This window comes from Nelumbo nucifera, chromosome 2 (genome assembly GCF_055504915.1).
Source record: "Nelumbo nucifera cultivar China Antique chromosome 2, China Antique-T2T, whole genome shotgun sequence".
In the NCBI taxonomy this organism is placed as follows: domain Eukaryota; kingdom Viridiplantae; phylum Streptophyta; class Magnoliopsida; order Proteales; family Nelumbonaceae; genus Nelumbo; species Nelumbo nucifera.
In genome coordinates this window covers 95,717,173-95,737,602 of record NC_142650.1, presented here as the reverse complement: position 1 = coordinate 95,737,602, position 20,430 = coordinate 95,717,173, and the positions used below count along the sequence as shown (strand labels likewise).

Below are 20,430 nucleotides of genomic sequence, written 5' to 3'. Positions count from 1 at the left end.
GATAATGACATTGTGTATTGAGGGAAAAGAACAAATTTTGAACATGAAGCAAATAGTAAAACCCAAAATAGTGGCATTGTTGTGACTATAAAAACAAATAGTTTTTCCAATACGCGAGATATGAACCCAGTTTTAGGTGACATTGCATATTATGGTGTGCTCACCGATATTATAGAATTGAATTATTATGATCATTTGAAGGTAATGTTATTCAAATGTGACTGGGTTGATGTTGCTCAAGGTAAGGGGATGGAGGTTGACGAATTTGGATTTACTCTTGTCAGCTTCAATCACCTGTTGCGTACAGATGAGCCGTTTGCTTTAGACTCTCAAGCAGAACATGTTTTCTATGTTATGATCCCATTAACTCAAATTGGCATGTTGTTGTCAAGACAAATCCTAGAGATTTATATGATATGCATGGGGATGTTGATGCAGATGAAGATGATGGTGATATACCAGATAAGCCTCATAGTGTGCAAAACTTGGTAGACAATATCCCATTAAGTGGTGATGATGTTAGTTGGGATAGAACAGATGCACCCTGTATAGAGATTGAGCAAGCATAAGATTCCATACAATCAAATGGAGTGAGTGAAGATTATATTGAGTCTGATGATGTTAATAATAATGATGGGGACATTGACAGTGACCATTAATTTTGAAGATAACGATGAAGTTGATTTTGGCTAAGTTAGAGTCAATGTGAATTTTATTGTATCATTGGAAAATAATTAAATAATATTTTAAGTTGTATAATGTCATACAAAATTCCAAGTATGCCATTTTTTGTCTTTGTGCATGATGAGTCAATGGTTGTTTTAATCTTTGGATGCTATAGTTATCTTTTTGGAAGTATAGTTCTGTTTCTTTTTCTCTTGAGTGACTGTTGATCAACTTCCTTTGTATTTCTTTCTTTTTTATTTTAATAAATTAAAATAACTATATACTAGCCATATTGAAAATATGTGAAAATGATTTTGCGGAACATGGTCACAAGCAAGCCGACCAATGCCCCAACTAACCACAAAACCAAGACATGAGACAGAGTATGATTCAACTCAGCCCCCGACACCTCACTCAAACTTGTAAGAAGAATCCACTATAGGCCAGCCTATTAGAGAGCCGTCTTCTACTAATACACGTAAGCTGAGAGACCCAACCATGGCATTAGATGATTGGAACATGTTTGAATGACAGCGTATTAAGGTTGAGACAAATGAACATAACCAATCGAGTGATGAAGGATCAAAGCAATTGGTTAAGTTTTCGGGTTCTATTTCATGAATATCATATAAATTGCCCATAGACATTGTAGACCGGAGAAAAGTCCCCAATGAATTAAAGAAAGACATATGGGACACAGTTGAGGTAATCAATGCATTGTTTTTTAATATTATTTATCTTGTGACACCATATTGATTGGTGTTTTATTTTGGTTCTAGAAAAAAAATGATGTTGATGAGCAGTTGAAAGACTTTTCTATGAAGTCCTCGGGTAAGAAGTGGAAAGATTGGAAATGTGATTTAAAGACTAAATACTTTTACCCAAGTCCAGATATTGCAAGACTTGGTTAACTTTTGGAAGTCTGAGAAGGGGATTGTAAGTGTGGTAGATATACTAAAACAAGTTCCACATTGAATGTATTGAATATCTAACAAAATTGTATATGATTATAGGCATGAGCTATGATCAATAAAGCTAATCTCTCTAAACAGAGATTAAAGCACACTGCTGGTGCAAAGAGTTATGTAAGGATTCGAGAAGAATTGGTATCGTGTTATTTGATTTACCAAGTTTGTTGTCATATTTATATCATTTGTATGTTAAGAATGAAAATATATATTACTTTTTTTTTATAACAGTGAAAGGAAAGGAATAAAGAAATATCACTTACAGTTTACGACTCATAAGGAGAAAGATGGGGCACCTGTTGATCCACAATTTGTTGATATAATGGTAACCATATTTCAAATATGAAATCTTATAATTTATTAATGACATGTTAAACCATTATTATTAATAACACATTAATGGATGATCTTCTAGTGCTTTCAATTTGTGTGTTCTATTTAAGGAACAAATGGAAAATTATATGTTACAAAATCTAAAATAGGGGGAGGATAATGGACCAAATGACATATATGCTTATGTAACAGGCCAAAAGCGTCATGGCCAAGTGCATGGACTAGGATTGGGTCCAAACCCAAATAGGTTCAATGGCCCTCGACAAAGGAATGAAGAGCAAACAAGAATTGCACAAAAAAAGGAAAAAGATAGTTGAAGAGCATGCAAATAAATTGGCCTAGGAAATAGGGAATTACGAGCTCAACTGGATGAAATGGAGGCTAGGTCAGCTAATAGACAGGTAATAGTTTGTTTATATGTAGTCAAAATCTTATTATGGACTAATTTGATATTTGTGTCCATCGTGTATAAATAAGGGCTCACAAGGAGAATCATCTCAGTTTCCAAACCACTCTTCACTCATGCTTTCCAAAGCCCCTTTTACCATCAATTTAGTGCCAACCATAACAATGATTTATAGAATTTAATTGTAAGTATTATTTTTTCTCTGATGCATTAATTTTAAAATTAATACAAAGACATTTGATAATGATTGAATTACATTTGTAGGAAAACATGAAATGTTATTTGTTGACTAGCCATCAAGGGATGTTTGCATCTATAGCGGAAGCAACTATTATAAGTAACAATCCATCAAAAACCGTAGGCGGTATCTGATTTGGTCCAGGATGGGTTGAGGTTGTGATCGACATTCTTATCATCAATGATGCACTTCTAGTACGTCCACATGGACGTTACATGACAATCTGAATTGTTGTTGGTGTACCAATTGTTTGGTTTTATTGATTTGTAAGATTCTTTTACTATTTGTGTCATTTGAAGCAAGCATTTCAACATTAATTCTAATATCTATCCTTCTTCTATTACAGATTGAAATAATTTCTTAAGTGGATTTGCCGTAGGAGCATGGGATGTCATTGGATCACTTGTTTTCTTTTGAATCACCCTTGTCTTGCAAGAGAACAATTAAATTTTTTTATTTAATAATTTATTTAAGATGCTTATAATAAATATTTTTTTATGCTAAATGATTTTGTTCAAATTTTCTATATTTTCTTTTGGTTAGTATGAGAAAAAAAAAGGTTTGATATGGCCTTCAATGTATAATCATGTAAAAAGTTTAACAAAGAAGAATGAGATCATTAATCAGTATTGGTTTTGGTTAACTTGGGTCTTAGAGGGAAATGGATACATCAGTATTGGTCTTGGTTATCTTAGTCTTTTTCGAAATGTGCTTGCCCACTTTTGAGTACATATAACCCCCTTTTATAGGATTGATGCTTCCGAATTTGATGGAACGGATCACATCATGGTCGTAACTCTTAACATAAAATGACTCTTGTAATGCCTCCATTAATCGGGGGAAAGTAATTTTGAAATCCAATCCGGATCTCCTACACACCAGAAGTCTATCCACGTCTACCCACAACATACTATTCCCATGAATTGGGAATATCTCCCCTGCATAATACTATGTAGGAGGATGAAATGTTTTCCATGTATGATTGTGATATTATGTGGGAACTCCCCCTTGAAACCACCTTCTCCGCCAAATGGTCCCCGCCGGAACTCCTGTCATCGTAGCAAAATTATAAAATCAAACTGGGCAAGACTCGCAGAAGAAAATTGAAATGAACTCACCATCTGATTCTGGAAACACTGTGAAGAGAACATTTCGCCGTCCCTGTATTAATAAGGACGTCAAGCGTCTCTCGAGAGATGAGGTAGATATAATTAATTGTGATAAATACACAAACCAAAGCGCCTCTCGAGCGTTGTAAAGTTCCTGTAGACAACTTAGTTGTGATAAATAGTTAAATACGCGTGGTTTGATTGTGAAAAGAGTTTGTAAAGGCGTGAAAAGGAATGAAAAGAAAACGCATGAAGGAACTCAGAAAGTTTTTACGCAAGAACCAAGAAGAATAGACCAATACAATTTTATTTTCATTTTTCGAATCCAATGTAAGTTGTAGGTTTGATTTTACTTGTTGATTCAGTTTTCGGAAGTCCTGAAAGGGGTGGCAGCTACAGGTTATATATCATTCTGACAAAAGATTTTGTTCCTGTCTATACAGCCAGCAGTCGAAGAATCAAAAGCCCGTGGAAGAAACCAAGCTGAATGGTGTAAACAAAGCAGCAGATCTATATATAGATCGATTTCTGTGCGGCACCTTTGCAAAATATATCACATTTGAGAAAAAACAAAGGTTCGAACCAGTGACGTCAAATGCTCTACCACTGAGCTATGGACCCCAACTGATTGTTGCACTCACTGATATATAATTCATTTTATGAACCGGTTTTATCCCTTTATTTTTCATCATACATCGTAGGTTCCTTAATTTTTGTATAAATGTTCGATTCTTTTTGATCGGTTTGCGCTTAGAACAATGGCCGAAAATTTAAAAGGTCCGGCTATAGGTATCGATCTTGGAACTACATACTCGTGCGTCGCGATCTTGCAGCAGGGTCGTGTTGAGATCATCGCTAACGTCCAGGGCAAGAGGACTACGCCATCGTGTGTTGCTTTCACTGATACTGAGCGTTTGATCAGAGATGGCGCTAACCAGGCTGCCAGGAACCTAATTGATGGTGCACAATCCGGTCGATCTTAGCTGTCAACGATCTTGCCTTTGAATCGGGTGGTCAGGGACCTGAAACGGAGGGAAAAGAGAAGCTCTGGGGAGAACCCGGCATATGGGCTCCGAAGCTCAAGTTAGAGTTTCTCAAAGGCAAGATAGACCAGATAGCGCAAAGGTTAACATACCTCGTTTCTGGGGGGTAGGAGCCTTTTATAACCACCTCGCGCACTCACTCCCAGGCTTCTGTCAGATCGGGCATGATTACTTCTGAACTCCTGCCGGTTCGGATGTCATTTCCTCTGGCCGGTCAGAACCGCCACTGTTCCTTTGTCAAAGCCGTCTCTGCGGTTAGTAACGACGGTGGCAGGTGGCGGTAATAGGAGGCCGTTTGAAGTGCGGCTGTCAGGCATCGGATCCCAAATCAGTCAGGTGCGTCGCCCAAGGATACGGACGTCCCTGGCGTCAGGTACGTTTGATCAGCCTGGTGTTTCGGAGGCGAAGTGTTGGAGTGAGCGAGGTGTCTTTGAGTTCGGTTTGGGGAGTGTTCCGAGCTGCCAAGGGCCGGCTCGGGTCACAGCTTTGCGAGGCTTGGGGAGCTCGGGTTCTCAGTAGGGAGCTCCGAGTTCCTAATAGGGAGCTCGGGCTTTTGGTAGGGAGCTCGGGCTCTTGGCGGGGAGCTTGGACTCGTGGTAGGAGCTCGGGCTCTTCAGGGAGCTCGGACTCCTAGTAGGGAGCTCGGGCTCTTAACAGGGAGCTCGGACTCCCAGTAGGGAGCTCGGACTCTTGGTAGGGAGCTCGGGCTCCTGGCGGGGAGCTCGGGCCCTTGGTGGGGAGCTCGGGCTTCTAGTAGGGCGGTTTGGAGTTCGGGCTCAGTAGCGAGCTTGGACTTTGCTTTCGGTGCTTGCTTCGGGCGCTCTACTGTCCCGAGTTGCTTGTTTCTGCCACGTGTCGGGTAACTGCGAGGTCGGGCCAAATTTCCCTTCATCAATTGCCCCCCACTCCCTGCGACAAGGGTCCCGTCTTGGCGCGGGGAGTTTGCAAGGTAGTAGGAGGGTTTTGGTCCGTGCTGAGCGCGCTTGCTCTAATTTGATTTTCAAAAAAGGGTGCGTGCTTGGGAGTCGTGACGGCAGTTGTTCGGGAGTTGCGCTGCAGACGCTTTTATTGCGAGGAGACGTGCGCCGACACCCCGTCAGTTTTGGGAAGACGCGTGCCACAGCTGTCCTCTGACAAGACGTGCACGACGCCTCGTCGGTTTCGGAGAGACGTGCGCTGATTGGTTTTGGAAGACGTGCGGTTTACCGCGGTTGTGGGCCGTTGGATTGGCTTCGATCTGGGCCGTCACTTTCTGGCCATAGTGGATATAAATTGCACGCAGGGGGGGGACCCCGTCTGTGCTACTGTTGTATCTCTTGAACTCGCGCCTAAGTTCCAGTTCGCGTTCAGGCTCTTCAGCTCGCGTCCCAGGTTCCTTGCTTGTTCGAGCTTTCGCGGTCTTCCTTCAGTCTTCTTCCCGGGTGAGTGCTTTCGGAATCCCGCTTTATTCTCTGATGTCTAGTTCGGAGGGTTCGGGCTGTTCAAGCGGGTCTGATGTAGGTTCTACCAATCGGTTTGCGTCCCCTGGTAGTTCAAGTGAGCCCGATGTAGGTCCTGAGGAATGGGTTGATCCTACGGGCTGAGGTGCTTCGGGTAGGTTGGCGTCCAACTCCCGTCGTGGCCAGGTTATAGATCAGTTCGGTCCTTCGACTATGACGCCTGAGGGGCTTCAATCCCTCATAGACTACTACGACTTGCCCGGGGAGCACGCTTACTTCATCCCTACGGGTAGCTTCCCTTGGGAACACGGTCCTGATGAGATCGTGATTTTCCGAGAACAGCTCGCCGCGGGGCTGCGACTGCCCTTTCACCCTCTTCTCGTCGAGGTCCTAAACCACTTCGGTGTGACGGTCGGCCAGCTTCACCCGAACTCTATTAGGAACTTAGTGGGGACGATCTCTTTATTTTGTGACGAGAACTTTCCTCTAGATCTGGAGATTTTCTCTTCCATTTTAATGCTGAAAAAGTAAGCGGGTCCCCTTCCTGGGCGTAGGCGGGCATACTACCTGTCCCCTCGCCCAGGCTTCAAGCTCTTACACGGACTCCCTAATAAGGTCCTGGCGTGGAAGCGGGACTATTTTGGGGTGCGAAGTGCGCTGGGGTGGCCGTTTCAGACCGGATGGGGGGTGGCCGCTCCCGACTCTGGTGTCACACTTGATAAGGAGACGGCGAAGCGCCTCCGGCAATGGGCGCGGCTCGGGCTAGAGTGTCAACGGTATCTAACGGAGGCCAAGCTTATTGCTGTGGGCCTGAGTTCGGGTAGGTTCTTTCCCTAGCGATCCTGTCTTGCTCTTCTTTGACGTCTTACTGATGCCGAACTCCTTTTCGCAGGTACGATGGACTCTTGAGGGACCCGAGGTGGGCACTTGTTCCAGGGCATGAAGAGGAAAAAACGGGTGGCTAAGCGAGCTCGCGCCGAACCGTCCCAGGGTGCGGAGCTCGAGGTGCCGGACTATCCGGCGGAGGAGCCCGAGATGGTTCCGCCTACGCAGGAGCCGGCGGGGGCTCCTTATGCCGAAACCACGCACATTGGGGCTCCTGCTTACTCCAAGTCTGCCCATACGCGAGCTGGGCCGTCGGGCTCAGAGGCCCCCGGGGGCTTCAGGAGCGTGCTGTCGCCTGTTCATGCTCTTCAACGGAGTAAGGAGGCGATGTTTCCCGAGGAAGTTGCGGCGTGGACCGAGCTCCCTCTGCACCAAGTGGCCTGCCGTGCCGTTACTCACACTATGGTGGTAAGTGTTCCCTTTTTTAGAGTTCTTCGGCTTTTATTCTTCTATTCGTTCCTTTGATCCCATTTTTCCTTTGATAGGTGAACTCTTCTATTCACACCTTAGCGAACCAGGTGGAGAGATACTCGAGGCAGGCGTGAGCTGCCGAGGAAGCTGCTCGAACTGCCGAGGCTGCTGCTCGCCTCACGCGGTCTAGGCAGGCGAGGTCTCAGAGAGATGCTGAGGCCATGGGAGTGGTGGTGAAGAATATGGCGGAGTTGAAGCTGGACCTGTAGCACCAGGTTGAGTATCTTCAGGAGGATATCAGGGAGAGGACTTAGATCTTCTCTCAAGGCATCGAAGACGCGAAGAAGAAGGCTGTCAGCGATTACATTGCTTCGCCGGATTTCGATGATCTGATGGTAGACTCCTACAGGAGGGGTTTCAAGCTAAGCCGGTGGATGATCCGGAATACGTACCCCGAGCTCGACACTAGCGCCATATCCACTTTGCACATTACTCAAGAAATGGCTAATGCTGCGGATGCCGAACCGGACTCCGAGGGGGAGGCAGGTCCTTCGGGTGTTGTTGAAGTGGCTTCTGATAACGATGAAGTAGCCCCTGGCTTGTGAAATGAAATGTACACATTTTTTTTTTTTCGAATGTACACATCTATTCTGAAATGAAATGGCTTTTTGTTCATGTACTGGTTGTCCTGTCTTCGAGCTATTTTTTTGCCGAACTGACCATTTCGGTCCTTCAGTTCATTTTCTGACATGAAATGGCTTCGGGGTACTTGCCTTGGTGGCCTATAGGTAGTACCTTCTTAAGTTGACAACGTTCCATGCTCGGGGTACTTGTTTTCCTTCTAGGGTTCTGAGCTCGTATGCTCCCCCACCGAGTGCTTTCTTTACTCTATAGGGTCCTTCCCAGTTTGGTCCAAGTTTCCCTACGCCGGGTTCAGGCACCATGACCTTACGAAGAACCAGGTCGCCGACGCGGAAGTTCCTCTTTTTTACTCGCGCGTTATAATACCGAGCTACCTTTTGTTGGTAGGCCGAAGTTCGGATGTGCGCGAGGTCTCTCACTTCGTCCAGTAGGTCGAGGTTGGTGCATAACTCGCCCTCGTTTGTTTGTTCGTCGTACGCTTCTAGTCGCAACGTAGGTACTTCGATTTCCGCCGGGATTACTGCCTCGGTGCCGTATGTGAGGTTAAAGGGGGTCTCACCTGTGGCGGTTTTTTCCGTGGTTCGGTGTAACCATAGAACACTTGGTAGTTCGTCTGCCCACAAACCTTTGTCTCGGTCCAATCGTGCTTTCGTCCGCGGAGGATGGCTCTATTCATTACTTCTGTTTGGCCATTTGCCTGCGGGTGTGCGACTGATGTGAAGTTCTGACTAGTTCCCATACTTCGGCACCATTCTTGGAACTTGATATCTTCGAACTGTTTGCCGTTCTCGGAGATCAGTACCCGAGGTAGCTCGAAGCGACATACAATGTTCTTCCAAAAGAAGTTTTGTATGTTTCGGGCTGTAACTATTGCCAGGGGTTCAGCTTCTATCCACTTTGTGAAGTAATCTACTGCCACCACTAGGAATTTTCTCCCGCCTGTTGCTGGTGGGAATGGCCCCAGGAGGTCGATGCCCCATTGGGCGAAGGGCCAGGGGCTGGTGAGGTATTTGAGGTCGGCAGCGGGCTGATGGTGGATGCTGGCATGCTTCTGGCACTTGTCGCATTTTCTGATGAGCTCGATTGCCTCTGTCTTCATCGTTGGCCAGTAGTATCCTTGTCGAAGTGCTTTTTGGGCGAGGGCTCTGCCCCCCAAGTGTCCGCCACGCAAGCCTTCATGGGTGTCGCGGAGTACCAACTCGGCTTCGGCCGGGCGTAAGCATCGCAGGTAGGGGAGCGTGTAGGATCGTCGGTACAACCGTTCGTCTATCATGACGTATTTGGCTGCCTAGCGCTGCACCCTCTTGGCTGCGTTGCGGTCCGTGGGGAGGGTTCCGTCTAGCAGGAAGCTCGCGAGTGGGTCAATCCAGCTCGGCTCTGCTTCAGTGACAGGAGCGACCTCTTCTGCCCCATCGAGAATGCTGGGCTGAGGTAAGTCCTCTACGTACATGGTTCTTCTAGCGTTGTGGCTCGTGCTTGCTAGTCGGGACAGGGCGTCGGCCTCAGCGTTCTCTGACCTCGGGATTTGCTTGATGAAGTGTGACTGGAAGTTGAACAGAGCTCCCTTTACTTTTGCCAAGTATGCAATCATTGTGAGTTCGCGCGCTTCGTATTCGCCTGTAACTTGGTTGACTACGAGCTGGGAATCACTGCAAATAACCATGTGTTTTGCTCCAACCTTGTGCGTCAGGTTTAGCCCGGCTATCAGTGCCTCGTACTAGGACATGAAGCGGCTTAGAGCGGCTATGCGGCCGTTTAGCCTTTGAACTTCTTTTACTTTCCGAGGCGGTCTCATATCTAGGATGGCTTTTATCTTGTCCGGGTTGGCCTCGATGCCGCGCCGATTGACAACGTAGCCTAGGAATTTGCCCGAGGTGACGCCAAAGACACATTTGTTGGGGTTCAACTTCATGTTAAACTGACGCAGGATTTGGAAGACAGAGTCCAGGTCTTTTATTATTTCTCGCGAAAACCGTGTTTTGACGACCATGTCATCTACATAGCACTATATCTTTGTGCCGATCAGGGGCCGAAACAGCCTATTTACAAGTCTTTGGAAGGTCGCCCCAGCTTTTTTTAATCCGAAGGGCATGACCTTGTAACAGTATAGACCGAACTCGGTTATGAAGCTGGTTTTTTCCTCGTCGGATTGGTCCATCCGGATCTAGTTGTAGCCTGAGTAGGCATCCAGGAAGCTTAGCAGTTCATGTCCTGAGGTCGCGTCCACTAGGCGGTCGATCCTAGGAAGGGGGAAGCTGTCTTTCGGGCAAGCTCGGTTCAGGTCGGTGTAGTCGGCGCACATGCGCTACTTGCCGTTTGCCTTTTTCACTAGCACAGGGTTGGCCACCCAGCTCGGGTAATGGACTTCCCTTATGAAGTCTGCCACGAGGAGCTTCTCGACTTCCTTGTCGGCCACCTTCCAGCGCTTTGGGGCTAAGTTCCGTCTCTTCTGTCTAACGGGTCTAACTAAAGGATCAGTGTTGAGTTTGTGAGTTATTAGACTAGGGTCAATACCGGGCATATCGGCTGTAGACCATGCAAAAATATCTAAATTTTGGAGTAAAAAACTTACCAGTTCGGTCCGTAGGGGCTCTTTGACGGAAGCACCAATCTGGAGTGCGCGAGCTGGGTCCGCAGGCGAGGTTGGGATCGCGACTGTTTCTTCTGTGGGCGAGGCTCGTTCTTCGCCTTGTTCCGTGGGCCGCTCCAGATCGAGGTTGCCGGCTGCCTTGGTCTTTCCCTTTAGGGCGGCAACGTAGCACTTGTGGGACTCGAGCTGGTCTTCCCGCGCTACCCCCACACCGAAGTCCGTAGGGAACTTCATGGCCAAATAGTAGGTGGAGACCACCGCCCGCAGGATATGCGTGATTGGCCGCCCTATTATGGCATTGTATGGGGAGGGGGTCACGACCACCAGGAAGTCGTGGTTGAGTCTGACCACACAAGGCCACGTGGCGACTTCCATAGGCACCGTTATTTTTCCAAGGGGCCTGACTTCCTCTCCGTTGAAGCCCACCAGGGGAGTGCTTGCGGGCTTTAGTTCGCTCCTCGGCAGCTGTAGCCGATCAAACGCCGATTTGAAGAGGATGTCCGCCGAGCTGCCTGAATCTACAAGTACGCGCCTAACCTCGAAGTCGCTGATCCTGAGTTTAATGACAAGTGCATCGTCGTGAGGGTAGCGAACTCCTCGCGCGTCGTCTTCTGTGAAGAGGATTGGCTCCTCGGTCTTTGGCCTTTTCGGAGGGTTCCGCCCCTCGAGGACCGCTTCGTGAACTGAAGTCCGGGCTGCCGCTGATGTACACCCCGCTACCACCGAACCTCCCACGATTACATGGATGGTTCCCCGAATTGGCCTTTCTGCCGGAGGTTGTTGCTGCATCGGTTCGGCAGGCCTGCTGCTGGTTTCGGGGGCGTCCTTTTCGTGCTCGCTTGGCCGATCCGCTTTATTGCTATTATTGTTGGGTTGTACAAAGTTTCTTAAGTATCCGCGACGGATGAGCCCCTCTATCTCGTCTCGGAGGTTATTGCACTGCTCGGTACTGTGACCATGGTCCCTATGGAAACTACAATACAAATTCTTGTTTCTTTCGTTCGGATTTCCCTTTAGGCGAGGTGGCCATTTCACGTATGGGGCGTCCTTGATCGTCATTAGGATCTCGGTCCGCCTCGTGTTCAGTGGCGTGTAATCCGTCCGAACTGGCAAGGGAGCTCGGAACGACTGGTTCGGTTTTGGGTCCCGGGCTGGGTTTTTTCAACCGGCCGAGCTTGAGGGCTCGCCGTCCCTCTTTCTTTTCTCGTTTCCCCCTCGGTTCTTTGGTGGATTTCCTCCTCAGTTTTCATGAACTTGTCCGCGAGCTTGAGGAACTCGGCCATGGTCGCAGGTTGGTTAGCTACCATGTGCCACTTGAATTCCTTGTGCATCACCCCTCTTTTTGCTGCGGCGAGCTGCACCGCGGGGTCTAATCGCGGTATCTATAAGCATGCCTCATTGAATCGTTTGATGTAGCCCCGTATGGGTTCTCCTTCCCTTTGGACTACCCCGAAGATGCTTTCCTCTGCTCTGGGGCACCGCTTGCTGGTGACAAAGTGTGCAGTGAAGACCTGCACAAATTGAGCCCAACACTTTATTGATCCGGGGGCCAGGTTCCTATACCATGTGCGGGCTACCCCCTTGAGGGTGGTGGTGAAAGCCACGCATATGCATGATTCGCTGGCTCTGGCGAGGTGCATTTGGGACTGGAAAGCGTCCATGTGGTCGTTGGGGTCGAAGGACCCGTCATACTTGTCTAGGGGCGGGAGCTTGAAATCTCTGGGCAAGGGGACCACCAGGAGTTCTGATGCGAGGGGGGAAGGAACTGAGAGAATCGGGGCAACTTCTACCTCGTCCGAGCTCGTCTCGCCTTTGCCTCTGAGCTCTGACAGGACGCGGGCGGCGGTTCGTCGACCTCGACGGCGCCTTCGCTGTTGAGTGGGCCTTGTACTGGCGCTGCTGGCCTCCGTGTTGCCGAGCTCGATGGGCCCGGAGTGCTGGTAGTCCGCTGCTGCCAGTGCGCCGAATCGGTTTTCCACCAGTGGGGACTCCGGTTTGGAGCCCCGAGGTGCCGATCTCGCGGGCGAGGTTCCCGATCCGCCTGCGAGCCGCGAGGCGGGGATGACTTTTCTTTCTCTCCGGCCTGGGGACGAGGCTTGGCTGTTTGGGGGATTCTGGGGCCTAGAGGCCTTTCCTTGGTGGAGGCGCCCATCCTGCAGAGAGGCCTTGACTGGTTTCGGGGCAGGGTGGCGAGGTGGAAGTAGTGGTTGGTTCGGTGTCAGTTGGGGGAACTGTTGTTGATAGTGGTACTGGGAGAGGTTGTGCAACACTTGGTGCTGGTGAAGCTGGTGTTGCTGGAACTGTTGCATCTGGGCTTGCATTGCCCGCATGCACTGCATTAGGTCGTCCAACCGATTTTGGCTAGCTGCCAGGGGGACGGCGGTTGGTTCAGTGAAGGTAGTCTCGATGGGAAGAGGGAAGGGGATGCTTGCGGCAGGTAAGCTTACAGGCGCCACTGCTTGTGGCCTAGTCAGATTGGGGATTCCATCCACCGAGAGGGGGATGGTGAACTGCCCAACACACACCACGGGAACTTGGGGCTGTTCCCCGGTGGTGTTTGTCTCTGTGCCACGTCCGGCGTTGCTGGATGAGGCCATGAGTATTGAGTTTTTCAAAGAAGAAGAAAAGGGTACGAAAGTTTTGGAGGGAGGCCTTTTGAAGCGTTCCCACAGACGGCGCCAATTGATGGTGCACGATCCGGCCGATCTTAGCTGTCAACGCTCTTGCCTCTGAATCGGGTGGTCAAAGACCTGAAACGGAGGGAAAAGAGAAGCTCCGGGGAGAACCCGGCGTATGGGCTCCGAAGCTCAAGTTAGAGTTTCTTAAAGGCAAGATAGACCAAATAGCGCAAAGGTTAACATACCTCGTTTCTGGGGGGTAGGAGCCTTTTATAACCACCTCGCGCACTCACTCCCAGGCTTCTGTCAGATCGGGCATGATTACTTCTGAACTCCTGCCAGTTCGGATGTCATTTCCTCTAGCCGGTCAGAACCGCCACTGTTCCTTTGTTAGAGCCGTCTCTGCGGTTAGTAATGACGGTGGCAGGTGGCGGTAGCAGGAGGCCGTTTGAAGTGCGGCGGCTGTCAGGCGTCGGATCCCAAATCAGTCAGGTGCGTCGCCCAAGGATACGGACATCCCTAGCATCAGGTACGTTTGATCAGCCTGGTGTTTCAGAGGCGAAGTGTTGGAGTGAGCGAGGTGTCTTTGAGTTCGGTTTGGGGAGTGTTCCGAGCTGCCAAGGGCCGGCTCGGGTCACAGCTTTGCGAGGCTTGGGGAGCTCGGGTTCTCAGTAGGGAGCTCCGAGTTCCTAATAGGGAGCTCGGGCTTTTGGTAGGGAGCTCGGGCTCTTGGCGGGGAGCTCGGGCTCTTAACAGGGAGCTCGGACTCCCACTAGGGAGCTCGGACTCGTGGTAGGGAGCTCAGGCTCTTAACAGGGAGCTCGGACTCCCAGTAGGGAGCTCGGACTCTTGGTAGGGAGCTCAGGCTCCTGGCAGGGAGCTCGGGCCCTTGGTGGGGAGCTCGGGCTCCTAGTAGGGCGGTCTGGAGTTCGGGCTCAGTAGCGAGCTTGGACTTTGCTTTCGGTGCTTGCTTCGGGCGCTCTACTGTCCCGAATTGCTTGTTTCTGCCACGTATCGGGTAACTGCGAGGTCGGGCCAAATTTCCCTTCATCACTAACCAATACCGCCTTTGGCGAGTTTTAAACTCCTATCTTTTCTTGGTCCTAAATCTTTATATTGGTTTCACATTTATGCTGTTTCTTCTCTCTTTATTTGGAGCTGCGTTTGCTCGATTTAAGCGCTGATAGATAGGATGAGTGTTGGTTTAGTTGGTCTTCATCGTTCCGTCTTCTTGAAAGTTGATGCAATCTTTTACCTTGGACAAAGGAATCGGATTTTCTTACTAATTATGTTCTATTATATTCATTTCTGTTGAATGCAACTCTTTTACTGATCACAGATGCAAAGCACTTGATCGGTAGGAGATTCAGTGATGCCTCTGTGCAGAGCGATGTTAAGTTGTGGCCCTTCAAGGTTATTGCCGGCCCTGGTGACAGACCGAAGATCTTGGTCACCTATAAGGGTAAGGAGAAACAGTTCGCTCCCGAGGAGATATCATCCATGGTCCTCATGAAGATGCGTGAGATCGCTGAAGCCTACCTTGGCTCCACTGTAAAGAACGCTGTTGTCACCGTCCCTGCTTACTTCAACGACTCTCAGCGTCAGGCGACAATGGATGCTGGTGTTATTGCCGGCCTCACCGTCTTGCGTATTATCAACGAGTCCAGCGCGGCTGCCATCGCATATGGTCTGGATACGAAGGCCCTTAGCAGAGATGAAGTGAAGGACGTGCTAATCTTCGACCTCGGCGGTGGCGCCTTGGATGCATCCTTCTTGATCGAGAGTGGAAGAAGATCTCATTAAGATCAAGGCCACTACTGGAGACATCCATCTTGGAGGCGAAGACTTCGACAACCGCATGGTGGACCACTTCGTGCAGGAATTCAAAAGGAAGCACAACAAGGACATAAGTGGGGATCCCAGAGCCCTCTGGAAGCTGAGGACTCATTGTGAGAGGGTAATTAAAGAGGATTCTGTCTTCTTCTGCCCAGACCACCATTGAAATTGATTCTTTGTACGAGGGTATTGACTTCTGTTGCACAATCACCCGTGCCAGATTCGAGGAGCTCAACATGGATCTTTTCAGAAAGTGTATGGAGTCCGTTGAAAAGTGTCTTTGGGATTCTAGGATGGAGTCCGGATTTCCTGCACTTAGTTTCGTGTATGCTGGGGTGCACTTCCAATCGGATTTTAACACGTCGTGGTTCACATGCACACCCGTCTCACATGTGCCAAAAAATTAAACAGAACTTTGTCCTCTTATAATTTTATAAAATATTTTTTGAAATTAAAAAATGAAAAAGAGAACTATTCATCTTCTTCCCCAACTCGACAATCAAAGAGCGGCGGCCAGCTTCACGGATACACCCTTCAATCCTTTCCATCTCTGGGTAACAGAAGTTGGTACTCAGAAGATCACTTTCTCTTATTTGATCATTCACTATGGCATCAAACAACGTTGACAAATACTCTTTGAGGAAAAAAAGAGCTAGTGCCTAATGGGGAAGTTACCGCTTGGGTAGATTGAATCTTCATTTAAGTTTCAAAATCTTCTATGGTTGTTGACAATTTAAAACAGCCAATCTGAAGCTATTTCACAGTTTGGCCTAGCTTAACGTTTTTTGCGTTTTTTCTTGTCTTGTGTTATTCTTACTGCGCTTGTTTCAAGTAATGCATTATAAGAACCTGTGTCAAGGACGACTCTGCGCATATTTCATTTCTTGATTTGGATTATATTCTTTGTTTTATTTTGCTTCAGTTTCTACAGGGGTATTATTAAAGACATTAACTATTATCAACAACTGCAACTTCACAGTACAGCCGGAGGTGCAATCCGGCAGCACATCAGAACAGCCAAGTACAACACGCTTCGCTCTCCAAAATGGCAAGTCCAAGTCGATTATTAGGGAAATTAGAAAATGAAGGGGGATCTGCTGCTCCTCCGGTCACCGTGGCTGAATCCAAATTAAACGGAAACAATTTGCAATATTAATAAATGTTCATGTGAGCCAGATGTTTATGTGAACCACAACGTGTTAAAATCCGATTGGAAATGCTCAAGTGCAGGAAATCCGAACTCGCTAGGATGGATAAAAGTAAAGTTCACGATGTCGTCCTTGGTGGGTCTCTAGTCTCTACTAGGATTCCTAAGGTCCAGCAATTGTTGCAGGACTTCTTTAACGGGAAGGAGCTCTACAAGAACATCAACCCCAACGAGGCCGTTGCTTATGGTGTTGCTGTGCAGGCTGCTCTCTTGAGTGGTGAGGGTAAGGATAAAGTCCAGGACTTCCTACTTCTGGATGTTACCCCTATTTCTCTTGGTGTGGAGAAGGGTAGAGGTGCCATGACTGTGTTGATTCCCAAGAACACCACCATCCCCGCCAAAAAAAGAACATTTATTCACTACGGAAGTAGACAACCAACATGCTCTGTCGATTGAAGTATACGAGGGCGAGAGTACGCGGACAAGAGACAATAACTTGTTGGGTAAATTTAAGCTTTCCGGCATTCCTCCTGCTCCAAGAGGTGTTCCTTCTATCAAGGTGTACTTTGACAAAGATGCCAACAATAATATGTTAGATGTTTCTGCAGAGGACATGAGGAGAACTGGGAAGAAGAACAAGATCACCATCACCTATGACACTCGTAGGTTGTCTAAGGAGGAGATTGAGAAGATGATCCAAAAAGCAGAAAAGTACAAGTCGGAGGATGAGGGACACAAGAAGGCTGAGGCTAAGAACGCATTGGAGGAGTATGTCTATGAGATGAGGAACACATTACTGAGGGATGAGAAGATTTGGTGCCAAGCTTGCCCCAGCGGACAAGAAGAAGATCGAGGATGCAATCGTGGTTAGACAGCAACTAGCTGGCGGAGGTGGATGACTTCGACGATAAGCAGATGAAGGAGGTTGAGAACATCATCAATCCTATCATCGCCAAAATGGACGGTGATGGCCCTTCAAGTTCTATTCGTGGCTGTGGTGCTGGTCCCAAACATCAAGGAGGTTGATTAGTGGGCTAATTCTAATACGTACTACTTGTGGCAGTAGACATGTTTGATATAGAGTAAATGCCTCTTTATACTCCACTAGACATGTTTGATACAGAGATGGATCCCACTACATAAAATAAAATCCGTTTAATTAATTTTCTCTTTTAGGTGTGTTTTACATGAAAATAATATATAAGTGGGTCTCATTTAAAGTTTTCTCTTTTAAGAGAAAAATAATAGGTGGACGTTACTTGAAGCAATAAGTGGGCTTCGTTGAAATTTTCTCTTTTAAGAGAAAATAATAGATGGATCCCACATCTTTCTCTTCCCAAATCATGGACTAAGAATTTGCTAGCATATTGCTCCAAACTCTTTTGACTAGTTTCTCTAACTCTCCAATCACCAACGATGAGCTTGAGTGTTTATCCTCTGCATTATCATCATCAATTTTTGTATAATTCTGTGCATGTGAGGTCTCCTGACCTCACCAAGTAAAGCCTACAGTTATATGGGTTTGATCCCATGCCTCCACTTTGAGAGAAGCTATTTACATATTTTCTTCATTTTTTGCATTTTTTTTATTTTTTTTCATTTTAAAAATATAAAAAATAATCATTGCTTATCTTGATATTAATAAAGCTCCACATTGTTACAAAGAGACCTTTGAGTTTTCCAACCTCTTATTTTATTGCATGTTATTATTACATTTAAAAAAAAGACATTTAAGAGAGAGAGACCTTTGGATTTTCCAAGGTCTCTTATTTTAATGCATATGATTATTACATTTAAAAGAGAGAGAGAGAGAGAGAGAGAGAATAGTAATAATATAAATCTAGGTTTTTAAAACGAATCGGACAATGAACCTATCAGAGGTCCGATTCTCAGGTTGAATGGTCTAATCATTTAGACTGAGCTGATAGCCCATTCTAACAAAAAAAAATAAAAATAAAAACATTGACAAAACCATTGGATGGTTCAAACAGTTTGACTGCCCGGGTTAGTAGTTTGCTGACCAAACCAATGTTTTTTGACAAAATAGCAGTTCTGGGGTAAAATGGAACCAGTCACCTGACTGGTTCCCAGTTTTTCTAGTCTGATCCAGTTTCGAAAACCATGATATAAATCAAATATATAGATAGGTCAAGGTTAAACAATCAAAAAATTATTAGTTTAAAAATCCACTAAACTTTCACTAAAAATAAATATTAACAAAACATAGTAAATATTAAAAATGTGTTTCAATTCCACTTAAAAATCCAACATAATAAACATTATTAAAAATAAGAAATTTAAATATAAAAATATTAATTGATAGTTTTAATAATATTATTAGACGACTTATGAGTTGAAACCTTAATAAACACTAATAAAAAATATTAATTGATAGTTTTGAAATACAAACAATTAATTAAAAATTTGAAAAATTCTAAAACACCTAAACATAATTAAAATGCTAAAAATAATTAAAAAATATTGAAAATTAACAATATATTATTATTAAAAAATAACAAAAACTAGTAAAAAAAACCCAAGCTAGAAATTATTGAAAAATATTGAAAATTAGTTGTATTTTGTTAATAACTATGGTATTTAATTTATTTTTACTGAATCCAAATGCAAATTAATTTTATAATGACTAATATGCAAAACTAAATGATGAAAACACTTCAAATTATTGAAAAATACTTATACACAAAAATTACTGAATAATAATGAAAAAACACCAAAAATTAATTAAAAATCTAAAAATTCTAAACAACCTAAAGCTTAATTTAAATATTAAAAATAATTAAAAAATTAAATTAATTGTATTTTATTGCAACAAATACTAAAAAATAATGTATTTTAATTATCAATAGTAATATAATTAGAAAAAATTATTTTTGAACTGTAATTAATAATAATTATAATTTAAGCTATAAATAGTAGAAAATTACATTTAATTACCAAAAAGTTATATTTAATTACCAAAATATTACATTTAATTAGTTTTAGCCAAGAAAATAGCAATATTTCTAAAAATATGATAATTTCCAAAAATTACTATATTTTAAATAAATACATTAATTTAATAATTACAATATTTTAATAATTATTAATAAAAGTAACAAATCATTTATAACTTAACCTAATCCAATTAGATATATAAATTTGTAGGCTCAAGCAACTATTTTCTTCTGAGTTAGGTCTAGTTGGGATATGCACCATGCCCACACATTATTATCAGAGATAATCCGATCTGAAGTCTAATTGGGTATCAAACTTTTGAAGTCCAATGATGGATTTAGCGGATATGGCCCAAGCTAAAAAACCCCTAATAAGACCAGCTTGGAAGTTATATGCATATATGGTAAATATTATTATATAATATTTAAATAACAAATTTTGTATTAATATATAGAAATGTTATATGTTTTTTTATACTAGACTAGAATTAAATAAAAACTTTAATTTATAAAAAATCATAGTTTTATAATTAATACAAGCCTCTTTCTCAACAGAAAATGTGCAAGTTTGAGCCCGAGCCTGGCCCGACCATTATATAAAGCCTGAAGCCTGATCTATACAAAAAATGTCTTATTTTCAGTATACATTTATAAACTATTATTATATTAATTTAATAATAACTTAATAAATTAATAAACTAATTTATATTTCCTATTAGTAAATTGATATTTATTAATAATTTAAGAAGCATATATATATATATTATATTTATTATATATAACATAAGTACTTTTTTATATATGTAATAGTATCAGGTTGAGCTTATTTGATAAAGCCTGAGCTTGAAGTTTTGTCCAAGCTTGAAAAATAACAGGTTAGGCCAGGCTAGGCCATCGGGCTACCTGACCCATGAATAAGTCTAATTGTATATATACATCATAAGTCGTATGAAATAAAAATTTAAACGTCTTTTTCAAATTCTTTAAAAATGGACTTCTCATAGCTGGCCTGGTCCACGGCCTAGCTTGGCCCAAGGCTCGGCCCAACACAACCCAATTTACACCTCTACTTGAACCTGCCCAATACTAGGGACGGGGCAAAAAAATTCGAGGACTCCCCATCCTTGATGAGGAGTGGGGTGCCT

The 20,430-nt window shown here is 44.8% G+C and overlaps 1 pseudogene; it reads left to right on the top strand.

The window, feature by feature from the left end:
• The first annotated feature begins 4,478 nt into the window (after positions 1-4,478).
• The window catches only part of LOC104590285 (heat shock cognate 70 kDa protein 2-like), a 38,409-nt pseudogene continuing 22,457 nt past the window's right edge, over positions 4,479-20,430 (top strand).